The sequence below is a fragment of the Saccopteryx leptura genome, chromosome 5 (assembly GCF_036850995.1).
Source record: "Saccopteryx leptura isolate mSacLep1 chromosome 5, mSacLep1_pri_phased_curated, whole genome shotgun sequence".
In the NCBI taxonomy this organism is placed as follows: domain Eukaryota; kingdom Metazoa; phylum Chordata; class Mammalia; order Chiroptera; family Emballonuridae; genus Saccopteryx; species Saccopteryx leptura.
Genome location: NC_089507.1, coordinates 148,113,888 through 148,134,949, shown reverse-complemented (window position 1 = coordinate 148,134,949; position 21,062 = coordinate 148,113,888). Strand labels below are relative to the sequence as shown.

Here is a 21,062-nt window from a genome sequence, read left to right as displayed (position 1 = left end):
ACGAAAATCTAGTTAACATCCATTAACTAACATCTGTAAAGAAACATCTGTTTCCTTTCCTTTTAACCATTTTGTTGCCTTATTTCCCCATGATGCTGTAATTACTGTGAAACTAGACTAAATTTCCCTAGTGATGTGACATATAGGATGACATATCTGGCAGATGGCCAGTTAGGGATGAGACGGGCTCATTGAGCAGTTCTATTTGAGGACAGCGTCATGGTTTTAGGGACTTTGTGCTCAGGTTTTTGGGCAAGAAGAGGGGCAAGAGGGAGTCAGGTATTTTGAAAGGTTTGGAGGAGGGAGAAGAAGATGGGAAGGGGAAGGAGGATGCCCTGTTGTTATGTTATTATTCATCCTGCAATTACTATCAGGCAATAATTCTAATGGTTGACACCTTACAGTTTACAGATTTCTTCCTTTTGCATTATATTATTTAACTGCATCTCACAGCACCCTACAAAGTCAGATAAAATTCAAGACTTGAAGTATTTAGCTTCAGGAGTACATGTATATATATATCAATATTTATTTATATTTATATTTATCTATGTCTATATCTATATAATACTATATATCTGTCTATGTAGCTATCTATATAGATATGTATCTATACCTGTGCTTATATCTCTATATATCTCTATATAAATCTGTATAATATATCTCTATGTATATGTATCTATATATATATTTGACCTTGAGTTAAAGGTCAATTTTAATATACAGTCTTAATATGTGGCACATAATTTTGGTAGCTCATTGTTTTAGATCAGGTTTGTCAATGTGTTTTTTGTTTTTTATTCTGAAGCTGGAAACGGGGAGGCAGTCAGACAGACTCCCGCATATGCCCGACCAGGATCCACCCGGCATGCCCACCAGGGGGCGATGCTCTGCCCATCCGGGGCCTCGCTCTGTTGCGACCAGAGCCACTCTAGCACCTGAGGCAGAGGCCACAGAGCCATCCTCAGTGCCCGGGCCATCTTTGCTCCAATGGAGCCTTGGCTGCAGGAGGGGAAGAGAGAGACAGAGAGGAAGGAGAGGGGGAGGGATGGAGAAGCGGATGGGCGCTTCTCCTATGTGCCCTGGCTGGGAATCGAACCCGGGACTTCCGCACGCCAGGTCGACGCTCTATCACTGAGCCCCGGGACTTCTGCACGCCAGGGCGATGCTCTATCACTGAGCCAACCGGCTAGGGCCTGTCAGTGTGTTTTTGAAGGAGCAAGTGGAGGGAAAGAACTTCCCGTACACTGATGTGGGGTGTCATGGTCGGGACAGGGAGAAGCATGTGTGTGTGTGTAAGAGCGAAGTGCAGAGGCCCATGAAAACTCTTGTTTCCTTTTGATCAGTTTACTGGTAGACTTTTTTTGTGTGTTTTCACCCTGTGCTATGCAGACAGTCAATGGAGTAAAGTACTGTATCAGGGAAAAAGGGTCATTTAAAACATGAACCTCTCTAGCCCTCCTTCAGTTCAGAGGTACGATGAACCCCATTTCATAGATGAAGAAATAGCTGAAGCTCTCATTATTGAGCTTGTTTTAAGAATCTGACTTTTAAAAGAAGGTGAATCCTCAACAAAAGAAGCCAAAGGTTCCCTTTATTTTAAAATGGCCATTCGAATGCTCTAGGTTTAGGACATAAATATTTAACCAATTTGTCTCACACGTCAACTTTTACACCCAGAGAGAGCACCAGCCTTCATCAGGAGATCCTGGAAGCCCCGAGACCAGCCGCCGGCGAGTGGAAGAGTCCTGTGTGTAGGAAGGCCCGTGGCCGGGGATCTTGAATCTGCATTTTAGGCCCTGTCACTTCCACTAATGTTATACGTGAGCCTTCTCTTGTGTAAAATGTGTGTTGTGCTTTAAAGTTCCACAGTTCTTTGTTTCTTTAACACAAGAAGCTGCCCCAGATTCTTCTTGGACGAAGTTGGAGGGAATAGAAATAAAAACGTAGGGGAGGAAACGGGCTAATAGATTTTGAAGACGTTGTCAGCACTAAGAGTTGAATCTGCCTCTCTATTGAATTGGAAACAGCTAAGCAATATGCCCCATGCCCTGAAAATGACAACGAACGTGAGTTTCCCTGCTGAACAGTCTGTTTCCCTTTATCCCTAGGAAGCAGTCGTGGGGGTGGGGGTGGGGGTGCCAGGGAAGCACTGTGATTAGATTTGGAACCAGACTTTGCCAGTGTGGTGCTCTTTGGCAGACTCTTGAATTTTTCTTTAAGCCCCCATTTCTTCGGCCCGTACAATAAAGACAGTAACTGGTACCTACTTGTAGATTACTGTGAAGATGAAAACAACCTATGTAAAGTGCCCGGCTCCTGTATATGTTTGATACACGGTTATTTTCTTCTTTACAGATTATGAAATCTTTGGAATTCGTTTTTTTCTTTTGGGAAGTTCACATGTGTCCCATTTTTAATCTTCAGGGCTTCCTTTTTAAGAAGGTGTTACGAGGCTCAGGTTTGGTTATCTGCCTGCACAGTGATTCAACAGGAGTCAAAAGTGGTTTTTCTGCTTCCTTACTGTTTCAAGAGCTCTTTGTCGTCCCCCCCCCCCCCCCCCGCTTTAAAAATGTTATTGCTGCCTCACTAGGTACAAATAACCCTCGCCTCTGTTTATTGTGGTCTTGCGGGGTTGACTTTCCAGGGAAACGATCAAAACAAGTCTCCCAGCTTCTTCTGCCAGCACCGGGTAGCAGGTGCGGTTCTGCAGTGAGACAGCGGTGGGTTTCTGTGAAATAAAGCAAGCCAGCCACATGGCCCTCAGAAGAGGGGTCGTGGAGGATTTTGTGAGCGACCTGGGTGGAGTTTGAAGTTGTGCTTTGGTAACCACGTGGGGTGTGGAGCCGGGGAGGGACAGCTAGTGTGTGGAGGGGTGGAAGCTGGGGACCTGTTGCGAGCATGAGCAACGTGCCCTTCTCCCTTTGTTTGCCACAGTCCTACCCATTCTTCCCACCCGGATCTGGTGCACCTTGCATAGAGATCTTTTCCTGAATGCCATCAAAGGCGACTCTTTCCTAATTTATACAAAAGCATTTCGGATTTGGCATTTGTGTTCTGCTTAATGTCACATGTCCCCGTCTATGTTCTGGTGGGAAACAGGTGAGCAGGGTAACCAAGGAGACTTTAGGAGCCACGTAGTATGGAGATAGGGCAGGGCAGGAGAATCAGGAGGGAGCAGACAGTCTCCCTGGGGCCTGCAGGGGTAGGGGAAGGACAGGGCCGGAGGAGCCCCTGCAGGAGACAACCCAGCGGGGAGCTGGGGGGCTCCTGGGGGCAGTGGGGACCAGCCAGCCTGAGGTAGACCTGGGGGAGGGAGTTGGGGGAGATGCACACCCCCTCCTGGCGTCCCTCTCCTGCTGGAGCCTCTGTCGGAGGTCATGTGGATGCTCTGGGGCATAGAGGAGAGTGGGAAGTCGATCTGGAGGGCCCTGAAACACCACCCAGGGCTTGATGACCACTGATGTATTTTATGGTGTTAGTTATTTCTCTGCCTGATGAATGCAAAGTAAGAGCCGCCTGTCAGGCCCCTTGTGCACGTGCGCATCCTCTCCCTTCCTTCGCAGCCATACCTTTGGAAGGAAACGTTGATTCTTTTCCATTTTCCTGATTCCGACTCACTTTACAGCCATTGTAATCAGGCTGCCGCCTCCAACACTAATAGCCAGATCCAGCAGCACATTTTGAGGAACGGGTATACTAGTCAGTTACTTCCTTGCTGCCTTTTGCAATGCTTTGAAAGTGTGGATCTGCGGCCCCTTGTATCAAAATCACCTGGGACCTGACCAGGCGGTGGCGCAGTGGATAGAGCATCGGACTGGGACGTGGAGGATCCAGGTTCGAGACCCTGAGGTCCCCGGCTTGAGCATGGGCTCATCTGGTTTGAGCAAGGCTCACCAGTTTGAGCCCAAGGTCGCTGGCTTGAGCACTCGGTCTGCTGTAGGGCCCCCCCACCCCCCATCAAGGCACATATGAGAAAGCAGTCAGTGAACAACTGAGGTGCCATAGTGAAGAACTGATGCTTCTCATCTCTCTCCCTTCCTGTCTGTCCCTTTTCTCTGTCCCTGTCACACACACAAAAAAAATCACCTGGAAATGTTGTTAAAAATGTATGTTTTCCACCCAGAACTATTGAATGAGGGCCAGGAGCCCGCATTTTTGGCCAGGCTTCTTCCTAGCCCCACCACCATCAGAGGGGGGAGCTACTTGGCCCTCTTTTTAAAGACTTTCTCTATTGTCAAAGGGTTCTAAAAATCTGATGTATTTTTTAAATGTATGCATTTAAGCAATTAACATTTAACGTCTAAACTATAATGTGGTTTAATTGTGCTATTAACAGTATGATCATAAGACTTGGGGAAAATAAAATTCATAGTGTACTCTGGGCTGAGGGGCTCTGGGAGAGGCCAGGTTTTCAGTGGAATGACTGATATTTACGTCCCCTTCCTGTCCTGTCATTGTACTTCCAGTGACTGCATGGGTAACCTCACATGTAGCAAATGTCAAAGGTCTAAGCTTGGGGTCCTTCCTGATGTGATGCCCACCCTGTGGGAGGCCCTGTCCCACCTGACTTTTCTTCTTGTTTACTGTTGAGGCCCACCGGCTAAAGGAGAGGCTGTGAACCTCCACGCATGGCTGCCAGCTCGCTACTCGGGCCTCATGCCCCCACGTTTGCCACCTCTCACACTTACCCACCACCTCTCACACTCACCTACCACCTCACACTCACCCACCACCTCTCACACTCACCCACCACCTCACACTCTCCCACCACCTCTCACACTCACCCACCACCTCTCACACTCACCCACCACCTCTCACACTCACCCACCACCTCACACTCTCCCACCACCTCTCACACTCACCCACCACCTCTCACACTCACCCACCACCTCTCACACTCACCCACCACCTCTCACACTCACCCACCACCTCACACTCTCCCACCACCTCTCACACTCACCCACCACCTCTCACAGTCACCCACCACCTCACACTCACCCACCACCTCTCACACTCATCCACCACTTCACACTCACCCACCACCTCTCACAGTCACCCACCACCTCACACTCACCCACCACCTCACACACTCACCCACCTCACACTCACCCACCACCTCTCACACTCACCCACCACTTCACACTCACCCACCACCTCACACTCTCCCACCACCTCTCACACTCACCCACCATTTCTCACAGTCACCCACCACCTTACACTCTCCCACCACTTCACACTCACCCACCACCTCACACTCTCCCACCACCTCTCACACTCACCCACCACTTCTCACAGTCACCCACCACCTTACACTCTCCCACCACTTCACACTCACCCACCACCTCTCACTCTCCCACCACCTCTCACACTCACCCACCACCTTACACTCTCCCACCACTTCTCACACTCACCCACCACTTCTCACACTCACCCACCACCTCACACTCTCCCACCTCTCACACTCACCTATCACCTCACACTCACCCACCACCTCTCACACTCAGCCTGTCTCCGAGGGGGGGAGGGGGAGGGGCAGACAGCTGCCCAGGGCCACTCATGCAGAAGTGCAGCGGCTGGAATTGGAACCCAGCTCAGCTACTTCGAGTTCCCCTCGGTATATTCCCTATCTCTGCCCTCCACGCCTGTGAGTAAGCCGGTTCCTCTGCCTGAAATCCCCCCACCCTTTTTCTGTTTTGTCCCAGCAAGCAAACCTGTGTTTTCAGTATTCAGCTGAAGCCTGTACCTTCCTGATAAAGCATTTTAAGATATGTCTCTTCCCTCCTGGTCACTCGATTCTCCCTTGTTGAGCCTCTTTGCTTGTGTAGGCTACATGCTCACTCTGGGTGAATATGTCTTCCCACTGTAGGCTGGGGTGTCACAGGCGGAGCCTTTGGGGAGCTGCCTCCTGTGCCCCTGCAGCATTTCTGTCGGCCGGCCGTCCTGTCCACCCCCGCCCCCCAGTTCTGGCCTCTGCCAGCTTCTCCGTTCTGCAGGGCCAGAGCCCAGCTTCAGCAGACCTGTCTTTCTTGGGAGGAGTTAATGGGATCATTTGGGGGATCTTTCCACTGGCCCCTTGTCAAATGTGAGTACTTCTGACTCTAGGGAATAGTGCCCCTGCACTTTGGTGACCTCCATCCTGTTGAGAGGCCCTCCTTTCCCCTCCGACCGTAACCTGCTCAGGTAGCACCGGCGGCACTTGAGCTCTTGCTCACTTTACAAGTCTCCGTGCCAGGCCCTGCACTCCTCCCCAGAACAGGGGCCTCCTCTAACTCACACTGTATCCCTCCTGCACAGGCCATCTTGGCATAGGGTGTGTTTGGAGAACAGGGGGCTAGTGTGATGAAGAGCATAAATGGCCTCAAATTCTGATGGCTATTTATGAGCTGTGTAGTCTTAGCACTACTGATCTTCTGCAAGCCTCAGTTTCCTGGGCTGTAAGATGGGGTGATGGTGGGCCCTGCTTCCTAGGGCTGTGGTTGGCGTCAGGAGGGAGTGCAGTAGCGGGTAGAGCACAGTCAGCGTTGGGTGTTGCTGACCACTCGGACACCGTCCTGGGGCTGTGGGGGAATCAGGATTGTGTTAGACTTCCACCTGTTGCTGAGGCTCTGCGGCGCAAGGTCAGTGTTCCATTCTGCAGCATCCATTCTGTGTCAGACAGGGCGCTGGCCTCTCAGGCACAGAGGAGAAGGTGGCTGAAGTTTAATGCGGTGAGTTTTCAACTTTCTGAAAGCAACGCTTGTTAGAAGGAGTTGGCCAGGCAGCGGTGGAGTGACACCAGCTGAGGGCCTGAGTGGGACTTCAGTTCAGGGGGTAGGAGTGGGCTTCGGGGATCCCTTTTCTGGAAATAGTTCACTGTTTTTGCTATCTTCCCTTGGTGCTCACAACCCCTTGAGCTGGAAGACAGTGGCCTCTCCCTGGCAAAGGCCCTTTCTTGTCCTCTGTTGGCCACCGGACCTCCACCACCGGGTCACTCTGGTGCCTCTGGCCAGCCGCGCAGCCTCTAGAAGCAAGGTCCTGTGCCGGGAGGTCCCCGAGAACAGTGCAGCAGGTCTCTCTGAGTTAGGGGAGCTACATGATCCTTGTTGGTTTTTTCTTCCAGAGGGCTACTTAATCGGGGACATGCAAAGCATTGGCCACGTTGGGGGGAGACGTGGCCGATTATTCACAAGGAAATGAAGATAACTAGGAGAGGGACCAATATTCTCAACTAGATGATGACTGTGGTACGGGCGATAAGGGACCATTGGAAAGAGAAACTTTATTGGCCCTGTTATCAAGACATTCAGAAAAAACGCGGGCTTCAGCGGGCCTGCTGTTTATCTATAAAGAGCAAAGGGCTGCGGTGCCCGCCCCCTCTCCTCTTAGTGAGGCTCTCTGGAAGGGCTCCTTGGGGCTCACCCCCCACATCTTCCAGCTGGTCCTCCAACCAGCCCATCCTCCAACCAGCCGGTCCTCCAACCAGCCGGTCCTCCAACCAGCCCATCCAGGGAAGCCTAGCTTCTGGCCAGCAGCAGGTGGCATCAGCAGGTTCTCCGTGGGCGGCCAGTATCTTGTGGAGTGAAGAGGCCAGGGACCCCCCCCCCCCACACACACACACACATCCCCAGCTACCAACCAGATGGTCCTCACTCCATAAAGGCCCAGGCTTCTGGCAAGCTTGCCTTGTTCTTGTCTAGGCATTGGACAAACATGAAACATCCTTGCTGTTTTAATTCATAATCCAGTAGAAACCTTTGTAGCTTTTAGAGGTTTTCTGTGCCAGACTAGGTGTTTGTGGATGGTCAGAGTTGTAGAGAACATACCATTTTAGATATATTGAAGTTACTCAGTTATACCAACATAAAATAGCTTTCTGCTTATACAAACAAGCAGAAAAGTAGGAATTCTTCCATTTCCTCTTTGAAACCCAAGTTACAGGTAGAGCTGTAGTGCATGAAAGACAGTCAACGGGTATTTCCCTTGTTACGCCAGATGGAGAGAAGGGCTCTACCTTCTGTCACCGCATGGTTTCAAAAGCATTGGTCTCCCAGGCACTCTAAAAATGGTTATAGAACTGAATGCATCTAATTGAGCAACAGTACATTTCAAATATAAATGTAAAGACCTGCACTGAAGCTCTAGAAATTAATTGTATAGAAGGACAGTTGTTTGAGACCAGAATGAAATTTTATGAATAAATCCAGGGAGTTTTGTTTATTGTAAGGTTATGTTGGCTGTGCAGGCCATGGGGTCAGTGGGACAATTAATGGCAACATCATTCCAAATTAAAATATCCAGAGGACACAGGCAAGGGACATAGGTGAAGGTCAATGTGGCTGTCCTCTGAGGCATGGAATAACCATCTGAAAAGCCTCCGCTCGCTGCTGTTGATGGTTTCCAAAGCTGATTTTTCAAGGGAAACTGGAATTCTGGATTGTTTTGTGACAGTAATTGAAACATTTTGGCTAAACGTTTTCTCTTCTTGAGCCTGAACAGCACACCCAGGCCAGATTTAGCTTGCTGGCCATCAGCAAGCAGGTGGCAGTTTCTGTTCTAGTTGATGGTGGTCACTCCCACTTGTCCTGTTCAGCAACTTCAGAGGAACGCTGACACACCTGATTACAGCCATTGCAGGGCGGAGAGGGTGATAGGAGACTTGGAAACCATGTCATACAATAGTTGAAGATGTAATTTTGGTATTTCACCACTTAGTAATTTCATCCTTAAATTGGCCAACAGAATTTAAAAATAAATCTTATCTGACTAGTTCTTTTCGTTCAGAGAGAGTTGCCTCTTGGAATAATGTTGAAACAGTGGGAAGGTGGGAATTTCACACCGATAGCCTTGCATCTTTTTGCTGGTCCGCTATTATACATGTTAATTGGCCTAAGTTGTCAAGGCTCTTTTATGGGGTGTGACATTCGAAAAAACAAGTCTAGTTAGCGAGGGGTGGGGGAGTAATGTCTGGAAAGGTCTTGATTACCGTATAAGCCCCTGTAAACTTTTCCATTTTTTAGGAATGTATATTGAATTTTGGCCAGAATACTTTATCTTGTGATAACTATTCAGGCGTTGGAGTTCATGTTTAATCTGTAGTGCATTCACTGTGACTATGAGCGTGCCTTTGTAACACTAGGTCTGGCTCAGCTGTTCATGTTAGCTCCATACCAAGAATAGAAGTAATGAGGATCTTTGGTGTCTGAGGATAGCCAAGAGGATGAAAGGAAAGGGGCAGGGTTGAAAGGTACCCTCAGCTGGTACTTAGCATCTTTGGTGAGAGTTAACGTTAAAGGGTCCTGAGTCTGAGATCGGAATCCTGGTCCCTGTCCGGTCTTATATTGTGAGACTGGTCATGCCCTCTCCTTTTGTTCTTGGACAATAGTTTTAAAGCCACAATTTACCAAGGAAAATCTTGGTGAATTTGGCTTCACATCATTGAGCTTCAGCCTTCCACTGGATTTGAGTGGACATTCTGATAACCTAATCAAAACTGAAGAGTAGACTTTTGGGCATTGTCGGTCTGAATACTTGTTAGAAGTTTTGACATGGATTGGAAGGATTCATTCTGAAGAGTTCAGCTTCTTTTTGAAGGTACAGGAAATGCAAATTAAAGGAGAAATGCTCTGCTTCCAAGAAAGTTTTTGGCATGAGCTTATGAGTTTCACCACATAGGACGGTAAAGTAATTTGCAAAGTAGCTTTGTTGGGAATATGACATTTGGTAGGAAACACTTGTAGAGTTTTGAAAAAGATCCTGCTTGGACTATTAAAGGCAAAAGGCTGTTGGGCCAATTTCAGAAAAGATAAATAGACGGGATCAATGCAGAGGCTGGTCTTGAGTTGTTTTCCTTTTTGTGTTGGTTTTATTGAAAGCAAGCAACTCTGGGGAAATATTGAAGCTATACAACTATTTTTCTCTGTTTTGTCCCTCACTCCAGACTTGGTCACGTATGGTACCGGGGTTCTGGCTCTGGTAAAATGAAGGGGGGGGAGGCAGTGGAGGTCAGGGTGCTGTGGCTAGGTTGGTACCCTGGGTGAGCAGCTGGAGCAGCCGTCTGTTGAATAGGAACAGCATGCAGCAGGGCGAGGGACAGCGAAAGGGATGCCAGACAGTTTGTGCATCACTGTGACTTACGTGTGCAGAGGAGGGCGTGATCCAAGTCAGCACCCTCTCTGAAGTGGTGAACTAAGGAGGTGAGGCAGTCGTGGTCCAGAGGATGAACCTTGGAAGAAGTGGCATCATCTGGGAATGGTTGTAGATTTGGGAAGTTCTGGCCTATAGTGAACGTTGGTACCTTTGGGATGTTTTTTAAAAAGGAAAGTTGATGTCACTTTAGATGCTGGTAGTGAAGGTAGGGTAGGCATTGTCTGTTGAACCTGTGGTGGAGGCCAGGGGTGTTGTTAGATCCTGGGGAGATGCAGAGAGGAGGGGGAGCTGGTTCTGGCTCGTGAGCTTCCTGTCTAGCAGCAAAAGGCCGACAGTGATCAACAGCGTGTAAATGAGTGTCTGAAGGGGAGACATAATGGAATTAGGTTGGATAAGGCTACTGTTGATAGAGAATTCCAATACTGTCAGGGCGTAAAGATAATAGGAGTTTATTTTTCTGACTTGACAGTTTTGATGTAAATGGTCCAGATTGCTGGGCAGTTCTGTTTCACCAATTGTATGAAGACCTGTGTTTCTTCCAATGCCTTGTTCAGTTCAGTGGCAGAAAAATAGGGTGTGGCCTTCTGACCAGCCTGCTTGAGGCTTGTTGGCTTAAGGGCAGTGGTCTTTTAGCTTGAGATTGCCTGAAAATCCCCTCAGCACCTGTTAGAACACAGATTGCTGGGCCCATACTAGTTTCTGACCTAGTATGTCTGGGTCGGGGCTGGATAATTTTCAAGTGGAAATGGTTCGCAGGTGTTACTATGCTGCCAGTCTGTTGACCATACTCAGAGAATGTGGAGAGGTCCCGTCCTCCAGCAGACAGGAAGGCACAGTTGTTGCCCAGAAGTGGCCCATACATATCACTTCAGCTCACATTCCTTCTGTGGGAGCCTTGTCAGATGGCTGCCGGTCCCAGCAAGGAGGTGGGTGGGGTGGGCAGTAAATATCTCCTCTCTGGGGCCATGCCCAGCCTAGTTCTGTGTGGGTGGGAGGGCAGGGCTGGCTCCACCAGAGTCTGGAGCCATCTAGGGAGCTACAACGATAACTTGGGGTTGGGCTGATCAGGGCAAGGTAACATTTGAGCCCAGATCTTGAAGGACAAATGTGCCTGGTGACTCAGAGCAAGTGGAACTCATCGTTGAGGAAAGAGTGTTTGTAAAGGAGCACAGGGGCAGGCTCGCGCCTTTGGTAAACATTGATTGATGGCAGGCCTTGTGCCAGAGTGTGTGGTGCAGAGGTTAGAGGGCTGATGGGCAGGGTCTGATGATGCAGCCGAGGAGAAAGCAGACCTATTTCGTACCTGACGGTTCTGGTGGTTAAAGTCCTGGGTTCAGGGCTCAGCTGAGGTTCAGGTTGGGGTTCTGGCACTTAGCATCTCTCATAAGCTGTGTGGGCCGCTTGAGCTCGGCTTCCTCTGTGTGAGAGCACTCTCTATACACGTTCATGGTCGCTGTCATTGCACCTTTGGTTCTTACAAAATAGTCTTCTCTGGGGCCTCCATTGGATGGTCACGTAGCTTCTGCTTGAACCCTTGTGTGGTGATGGAGACTAGCTCCTTTCTCAGGGCCCCCAGTTCTGTTTCTGGGTCGCTGTGGTTGTTCGAGCTCATCATCTTGGGGCTCGCAAACTTTCTGGAATAATCCAGAGATGGTCTGAGTAAGCCCACTTCTCAGCCACCTCTTAAATATTGGAGACATACCCTTTTCCTTCATGTGGTTGGCTTTTGAACAATGGCACTTAGTGAGTGAGGTGTCAGTAGCGCTGAATCTTCGAACGTGGAATTCCTGGGCTTGTGCGTGAATGTGTGCGGCTCCCCTGGGGTGGCGCCTGCACATGGAAGTCAGTCAGCATCTGGTCCTGCCCTCCTCAGAGGACTGCGGTGCCGGTGTCCTTGTCTGAAGATTTATTGCTTTTTGCCTCCATTGTTTACTCAGATGTACTAAAAATAAAAAAGTAGTAGTAAGCATGCTCTCAGAAAAAGTATAGTTGAGACCATGAAGGAAACCACCATTTCTTTAGACTCAGTAGACTCTTTGTAGTCAGCCGGCTGATGGTGTGCCCAGAGTGAGACCAGGAGCGTGACTGAAGGTCACATGGGGATGTTCTCTAAGGTGGTGTGGACAGAGGGCCCCCCATCTTGGCTTCCATCCAGTGTCCAGGGCTGGGTGTTAGAACCAACATGGAGTTAAAGCCAAATATTACCCAGGCACATCTCAAATAGTCTTTGTCTTCAACTCCTGAAAACGATCGACAAAGCCCTCTAATCATTCTACAAATGTTTGTTCCCTTTCCTAGATTCAGAATAATAGAAATTCTCTTCTTAAGATATTCTTATAAAGACTGTTTGTTCAGGTCAATTAGCAAGAACAAAATACGTTTTAGCTACCCCAGTTCTCTTTGACACTTTGCTTTTTTCCTCCTATTTCTTAAGTATTTTTATGATGTGTGTATGATTCATGAGCTTAGGGTATTGCTCCTTGTAAAACTGGCATGATAGAACTAACTATTCTGCTTTTAATCATTCACACAAGGTGTATGAAATTCCCAAATAGAGTTTTTTTCATTAAGAAGGTCATTTTGAGAAGACAAGATGGCGCTTGAGTAGGTGGACGTACCATCTCCCACCTCTCAGAACCAAAGTGGACTACAAACTAATTTTAAGAACTATCATCTGGAAAAACCAACTTTGGACTAAACTAAGGGGACTCTTCAACCAAGGAACACTGAAGAAGCCACACCAAGACTGGTAGGAAAAGTGGAAATGTGGAGAGGGCTACCCAGCTCCCTGGAGGGAACGGCAGCCGTGAGAGACTCGCGTGGTGGGAAGTGAGTTTAGCAGAGAGGGGAGGGTCCTGAATCCCAGGAACAAAGCCCCAGCCTGCAGCCCCAGAGCCTATGGGCATATGGACAGTATTTAGCTGGAAACAAGTCAGGATACTGTTTGTGAGAAAGAGACTGATTTCTCAGACCCAGGATTCTTCTTAAAGGGACCACGCAGAAAACCTATCTCACAACCACTCACCCGGGGCTCCAGGGAACGGGGGGAGAGAGGAGAGGAACGGAGTAGCAGGAAGACAGTAGTGAGTCTTAGGGTCTGAGCTGCAGCGCCGGCACTCACAAGGCTGAGGGCTCGCCGGAGGGCGGGTGGAGGTGGGACACGGAAGTGTGGTTCTGTCGGCAAGGGCGGAAGCTGGGTGGCTACTACTGGGCCCAGGTGTGAGCTCAGTCTTGCCCGGCTGGGGAGGAGGGGGCATACAAAAGTGGTCAAGCCCAGCTGCGGGCCGCCTGTAATCCAGCCTGTGAGGAGAAGGGCGGGAACCCTGGAAGGGGTAGAGACAGGCCCTAGAGCAAGGGCGCAGGAGCACAGCCTTGCCCTGCCGGGGGAACCCAGGCTTGTGGCCTGACTTGGGAGCCGGCTCCTCCCACGGGGGTGGAGCCAAAAGCTCAGAACAGGCGGAGACCCGCTATTGAATGTGGGCATGCAATCCTGCCCAGCCTGTGGAGCTAAGGTTTGCAGCCATCCCATGAGCGGGCTCCTCCTGCAACGGCAGGGCAAAAGCACGGAAACAGGCGGAGACCCGCAGTTGAGCAAAGGTGCTCGCCACTGTCCTCAGTGCCGAGCATAACGCCACCCACGGGGGCGGGGCGAAGGCCAAGGCCACCAAGGCTTGTATACCTGAGCACATGATCATAGCCACCTCATGAAGGAAAGGCAGAAACCACAGCAACAGCCCCAGTGGGAAGGCACTAGCAACGCCCATACCCAAATGCCCTAGGCAGCAACAGCAGAGGGGGTGGCGGGTCTGCAGATAGACCACACCTAGGGAACAGAGGCCACACCCAGTGGACTCCAGTGGCCAAGACCTTCTTTTACACAGAGAAGATGAGAAGGCAGAGAAATGCAACACAAATGAGTCAAGAGAAATCCCCAGAAAAGGACCTGCATGAATCAGATATAACCAAATTACCAGATGCAGAGTTTAAAATAATGATTATTAGGATGCTCAAAGATATTAGAACAACAATAGATGGTCATTACGAACACCTAAATAAAGAGATAGCAGATATAAAAACGGACATTGAAATAATGAAAAAGAATCAGTCAGACATGACAAATACAATATCAGAAATGAAGAACACAATGGAAGGAATTAAAAGCTTAAAAGCAGGATGGATGAAGCTGAGAATAGAATCAGCGAGTTAGAGGAAACGATAAATAAAAGCACGGAAGCAGAGCAGAAAAAAGAAAAGAGACTCAAAAAGTCTGAGGAAACTCTAAGAGAGCTCTGTGACAACATGAAGAGAAATAACATCCGCATCATAGGGGTTCCTGAAGAAGAAGAGAAAGAACAAGGGATAGAGACTTTGTTCAAGCATATTATAGCTGAAAACTTCCCTCAATTAAGGCAGGAAAACATCTCACATGTTCAGGAAGCACAGAGAACTCCATTAAAGAGAAACCCAAAGAAATCAACACCAAGACACATCATAATTAAAATACCAAAGCTAAGTGATAAAGAGAAAATATTAAAAGCTGCTAGAGAAAAAAAGACTATCACCTACAAAGGAGCCCCCATAAGGATGACTTCCGACTTCTCAACAGAAACACTTGAGGCCAGAAGGGAATGGCAAGAAATATTCAAAGTAATGCAGAACAAGAGCCTACAACCAAGATTACTTTATCCAGCAAGGCTATCATTTAAAATTGAAGGAGAAATAAAAAGCTTTCCAGACAAAAAAAACTCAAGGAATTCACTACAACCAAACCAAGGCTGCAAGAAATGCTAAGGGGCTTGTTGTAAACAGATCAAAGGAGAAAAGGAATATAGCAAAAGAGGAATACAATTTTAAAGAATAAAATGGCAATAAACAATTACATATCAATAATAACCTTAAATGTAAATGGATTAAATGATCCAATCCAAAGACATAGGGTAGCTGCATGGATAAGAAAATAGGACCCATACATATGCTGTCTACAAGAGACACACCTTAAAAAGATGCACGTAGACTGAAGATAAATGGATCGAAAAAAATATTTCACGCAAATGGAAATGAAAAAAAAGCTGGGGTAGCAATACTTATATCAGACAAAATGGACTTTAAAACAAGACTGTAGTAAGAGATAAAGAAGGTCACTACATAATGATAAAGGGAGCAATCCAACAGGAAGATATAACCATTATAAATATCTATGCACCTAATATAGGAGCACCTAAGTATATAAAACAGACTTTGATGGATTTAAAGGGCGAGATCAACAGCAATACTATAATAGTAGGGGATTTCAATACCCCACTAACATCACTAGATAGATCCTCAAGAAAGAAAATTAACAAAGAAACAGCAGACTTAAAGGACATACTAGATCAACTCAATTTAATAGATATTTCAGAACCTTTCACTCTAAAGCAGCAGAATATACATTCTTTAAAGAAGAACTAACTCCGATCCTTCTCAAGCTATTTCAAAAAGTTCAAGAGGAAGGAAGACTTCCAAGCTCCTTTTATGAGGCGAGCATAATTCTGATTCCAAAACCAGGCAAAGACAACACAAAGAAAGAAAATTAGAGGCCAATATCCCTGATGAATTTAGATGCTAAAATCCTCAACAAAATATTAGCAAACCGGATACAGCAATATGTGAAAAAAATCATACACCATGATCAAGTGGGATTTATCCTGGGAAGGCAAGGCTAGTACAATATTCGCAAATCAATCAATGTTATTCATCACATAAACAAAAGGAAGGAGAAAAACCACAATATAATTTCAATAGATGCAGAAAAAGCATTTGATAAAATCCAGCACCCATTCATGATCAAAACTCTCAGCAAAGTGGGAATACAGGGAACATACCTCAACATGATAAAGGCCATCTATGACAAACCCACAGCCAACATCATACTCAATGGGCAAAAATTAAAAGCAATCTCCTTAAGATCAGGAACATGGCAGGAGTGTCCCCTTTCACCACTCTTATTCAACATAGTTCTGGAAGTCCTAGCCACAGCAGTCAGACAAGAAAAAGAAATAAAAGGCATCCAAATTGGAAAAGAAGAAGTAAAACTATCATTATTTGCAGATGATATGATATTGTATATAGAAAACCCTAAAGGCGCAGTCAAAAAACTACTAGACCTGATAAATGAATTCAGCAAGGTGGCAGGATATAAAATTAATACTCAGAAATCAGAGGCATTTTTATACACTAACAATGAACTGTCAGAAAGAGAAATTAAGGAATCAATCCCCTTTACCATTGCAACCAAAAAAATAAAGTACCTAGGAATAAATTTAACCAGGGAGATTAAAGACTTGTACTCGGAAAATTATAAAACATTGATAAAAGAAATCAGGGAAGATACAAACAAGTGGAAGCATATACTGTGCTCATGGTTAGGAAGAATAAACATCATTAAACTGTCTATATTACCCAAAGCAATTTAGAAATTCAATGCAATACTGATTAAAATACCAATGACTTACTTCAAAGATATAGAACACATATTCCAAAAATTGATATGGAACCAAAAGAGAACACGAATAACCTCAGCAATCTTGAAAAGGAAGAATGGAGTGGGAGGTATCACACTTCCGGATATCAAGTTATACTATAAAACCATTGTACTCAATACAGCCAGGTACTGGCATAAGAACTGGCATTTAGATCAATGGAACAGAACTGAGAACCCAGAAATAAACCCACACCTTTATGGACAACTGATATTTGACAAAGGAGGTAAGAGCATACATTGGAGTAAAGACAGCCTCTTCAACAAATGGTGTTAGGAAAATTGGAAAGCTACCTGCAAAAAAATAAAACTAGACCACCAACTTACACCATTCACAAAAATCAACTCAAAATGGATAAAAGACTTAAATGTAAGCCATGAAACCATAAGCATCTTAGAAGAAAACATAGGCAGTAAGCTCTCTGACATTTCTCGCAGCAATATATTTGCCGATTTGTCTCCACAGGCAAGTGAAATAAAAGACAGGATAAACAAATGGGACTATATCAAACTAAATAGCTTCTGCACAGCTAAAGACAATAAGAACAGAATAAAAAGACAAACTACACAATGGGAGAATATATTTGACAATGCGTCTGATAAGAGGTTAATAACCAAAATTTATAAAGAACTTGTAAAACTTAATACCAGGAAGACAAACAATCCAATCCAAAAATGGGCAAAAGAAATGAATAGACACTTCTCCAAAGAGGACATACAGATGGCCAATAGGCATATGAAAAAAATGCTCAACATCACTAATCATTAGAGAAATGCAAATTAAAACCACAATGAGATATCACCTCACACCAGTCAGAATGGCGCTCATCAACAAAACACAGAGTAAGTGCTGGCGAGGATGTGGAGAAAAGGGAACCCTTCTGCACTGCTGGTGGGAATGCAGACTGGTGCATGGAAAACAGTATGGAGATTCCTCAAGAAATTAAAAATCGAACTGCCTTTTGACCCAGCTATCCCACTGTTAGGAATATACCCCAAGGACACCATAACACTGCATGAAAAGAAGAAATGCACCCCCATGTTTATGGCAGCATTGTTCACAATAGCGAAGATTTGGAAACAGCCCAAGTGTCCGTCAGAGGACGAGTGGATTAAACAGCTTTGGTACATATATACTATGGAATACTACTCAGCCATAAGAAATGATGACATTGGATCATTTACAACAACATGGATGAACCTTGATAACATTATACTGAGCGAAATAAGTAAATCAGAAAAAACTGAGAACTATATGATTCCATACATAGGTGGGACATAAAAATGAGACTCAGAGATATGGACAAGAGTGTGATGGTAACAGGGTGGGAGGGAGGAGAGGGGGGGGATGGGGAAGGGGAGGGGCACAAAGAAAACCAGTTAGAAGGTGACAAAAGACAATTGGACTTTGGGTGATGGGAATGCAGCATAAGCAAATGGCAAAATAACCTAGAGCTGTTTTCTCTGATATGTACCCTGATTTATCAATGTCACCCCATTAAAATTAATCAAAAAAAAAAAAAAGAATTTGTGTCAGGGCTAATTCAAGCAGTTAGAAGAATAGTATAAGGATGCTAATTCTGCTTTTCAGGCCACATCCTGCAAAAGGAGCCCCAAGAAAATTGGCGATTTGGCTCTTCTGATTTTGCCAATTGGATTAAAAAAAAAATAGGTCAGGAACGCCCTGAAATGGAACTAACAATACATGGGCATAAATTTAAAGTACTTAAAAAAAAAAAAAAAAGGTCAATTTGTTGGCCCTGGCTGTTGGCACAGTAGATGAGTGTCATCCTAGCTGGTTCTACCCTGGGATTGCCTGCTCAGTCCCGAGGGCACCAGACTGAGCTCCGATCAGGACACATATGAGAAGCAATCAATGGTGTAACTAAGTGAACCAACAAGTTGATGCTTCTGTTTCTCTCTCCCCTTCCCTCTTCCTCACTCCCCTCTCTCCCTCCCTCCCTAACCTCTCTCTCTCTCTCTCTCTCTCTCTCTCTCTCTCTCAAAAAAAAAAAGTAATTTTTCATGACTTAAATGGAACTAAATAAAAATTGAAAACAGTTCTTAGAGGTGATTTGAAGTTAGTACTCTAAACAGTTTTAGAAATAATAGGATTATAGAATAATCTATACTTTCTTTTTGACCTTAAAAAATTTGTAAACACTTAGCTCAAAGAATATAATGTGCTTTCTAAAGTTGTCATGTAGGTGACCTCTTTCTTAATACTTGTGTAGCTAGCTCATCTATTTTCCTGCATACAGTTTTTATACTGATGAGTTGTGTCATTTTACTCTGGCAATAACAATCATGTATTTATATTTTAACTTATAAATATATAAATCATATAAGAGGACTTCGCTCTAAGTTAAATGTAGGATGCTTATCTGTGTATATTTGGAAGTTAATATTCCTATATGAACAATATAAGTAGGAGTAAACAGCATTGCTGGTATTATTGGGGTCATTTTGCTGATCAGAAATGATAGATTAGACTAATCTCAAGTGATCATTGATCTCCACAAATTCAAGGATGCTAGAAATGGCCAGCAAAATTGTGGATTTGGACTGACAAACAGAGTGAATGAAATCAAACTTAGTTCATCTGCAACTTGAAAAGTGTTTGGAATTAGGTATGACATAATTATCTTTTTGTTCTTTGGGAGGTGATTATTTTTCTTTTGTAATATATGTTTGACATTTGTGCATTTTAAAATTTCATTTGTATTGTCACTGATGTATTATGTGCCCTAATAGGGAACTGAATTTGGTTTGTGTATTTTTCAATTTAAAAAGTAACACATATTCACCTGACCAGGCAGTGGTGCAGTGGATAGAGTGTTGGCATGGCGTGCTGAGGACCCAGGTTCAAAACTCCTAGGTTGCCGGCTTGAGCATGGGGTCGCTGGCTTGAGCGTGTGATCATAGACATGACCCCATGGTCGCTGGCTTGAGCTCAAGGTCGCTGTCTTGAAGCCCAAGGTCGCTGCTTGAGTCCAAGGTCACTGGCTTGGGCAAGGGGTCATTCTCTCTGCTGTAGCCCCCTGGTCAAGGCACATACAAGAAAGCAATCAATGAACAAGTAAGATGCCACAATGAAGAATTGATGTTTCTCATCTCTCTCCCTTCCAGGCTGTCTGTCCCTGTCTCTCTCTCTCTCTCTTTCTCTCTCATTAAAAAAAAAATAAAGTAACACATTTATTGTATAAAGTTTATAAAATACAAAAAATATAAAGATGAAAATTTAAAAATCAACCATTATCATTGAACCGTTATAAAATTTTTATAACCTTTTGTTTTTTTTAGTATTTGAGAGTATTTCCAATTCTATTAAATTGCTTTTCAAAACCTAATGGTCTGTCTTTTGGAAGTATTATTTAATTAGCTGTTAGTTGTGTGTAATATTTTGCTGTCATGATTTCTCAGTAAATTTCCTCATATATACATTTGGTGCACATATACTTGTTTATTTCCTTAGGAAGAGAGGTTTTTTTAAAGTTTGAAACAGTATGTAAAATCACTGGTTTTTGAACAACTATTAGAACTTTTCCTTTTTCTCTTAAATTAGTATTTGTTTTCTCCTTTGGTAGTTTTAATTACGCTTTCACTTCTTTTATTTTTTTGCACTCACGTCCTTTAGAAGTTGTCTCACGTGTTCTTGAGTCTCGAGTGTCTGTGCACAGGAATGTCAGCGCTGCTTCTGGCAAGGGAGGGGTCTTCTGCACACTGTTTGTACAGTGTTGGTTTCCTGGGTCTTTCCCAAACTCGACTGAGCTCTTAGTGCAAGGACTGGGTCTGCCCCGTCTCCGCCGTGGGCGACAGGCGCTCACCGCTGCAGGCGTTGGTTGGGGGTTTACGTTGCATGGTTTACATTATGTTACAATGGTTATATTGCACCCTTGTATGCTAATAATACATCTGAATTTTAGCAAAATTATGCTAAATTCATTTTAAGCCTCCAAATCTTTTGGAAGTCTACCAGCAGGCTTTTGTCTTTGTTTTTAATCAAACAGTTACTTAAAAACACTTGTAGAATTGCACTGTTCTCCTTAACCTTTTCATGGTATTTGCTCACAGGTTCTCCTTCCGGTTTGTTTAGTGTTGAGTGTGGTCAACTTAGCATGAGAAGGACCACACCACTCACTGTTGGACTGGATGGCACTGTGGGGGATGCCGGAGGCTGGGTGTTCTGCCACCCACACACCCATTGGTACTCTGCTCTTCAGGGAGCAGGAAACCTAGAACCTGTCCTTAACCTCTCTTAGCTGTGCAAGCCTCAGGTCTCTCGTATGTAAAATACAAACAGTGGTAATGTTGGAGTGTCGGGGTTCTAGTAATTGATAACCTTCTCTTGCCAGATTTGGACCAAGCTGAGAGCGAGTGAGAGTCAGGGAGACCTGGACCCATGTCAGCCTTCCTG

The 21,062-nt window shown here is 45.4% G+C and overlaps 1 protein-coding gene across 3 annotated transcripts in view; it reads left to right on the top strand.

Annotated features, from left to right (window-relative positions):
- The window catches only part of MBOAT2 (membrane bound O-acyltransferase domain containing 2), a 92,007-nt gene that overhangs the window by 5,588 nt on the left and 65,357 nt on the right, over positions 1 to 21,062 (top strand). The gene's annotated exons all lie outside the window — the stretch shown is intronic.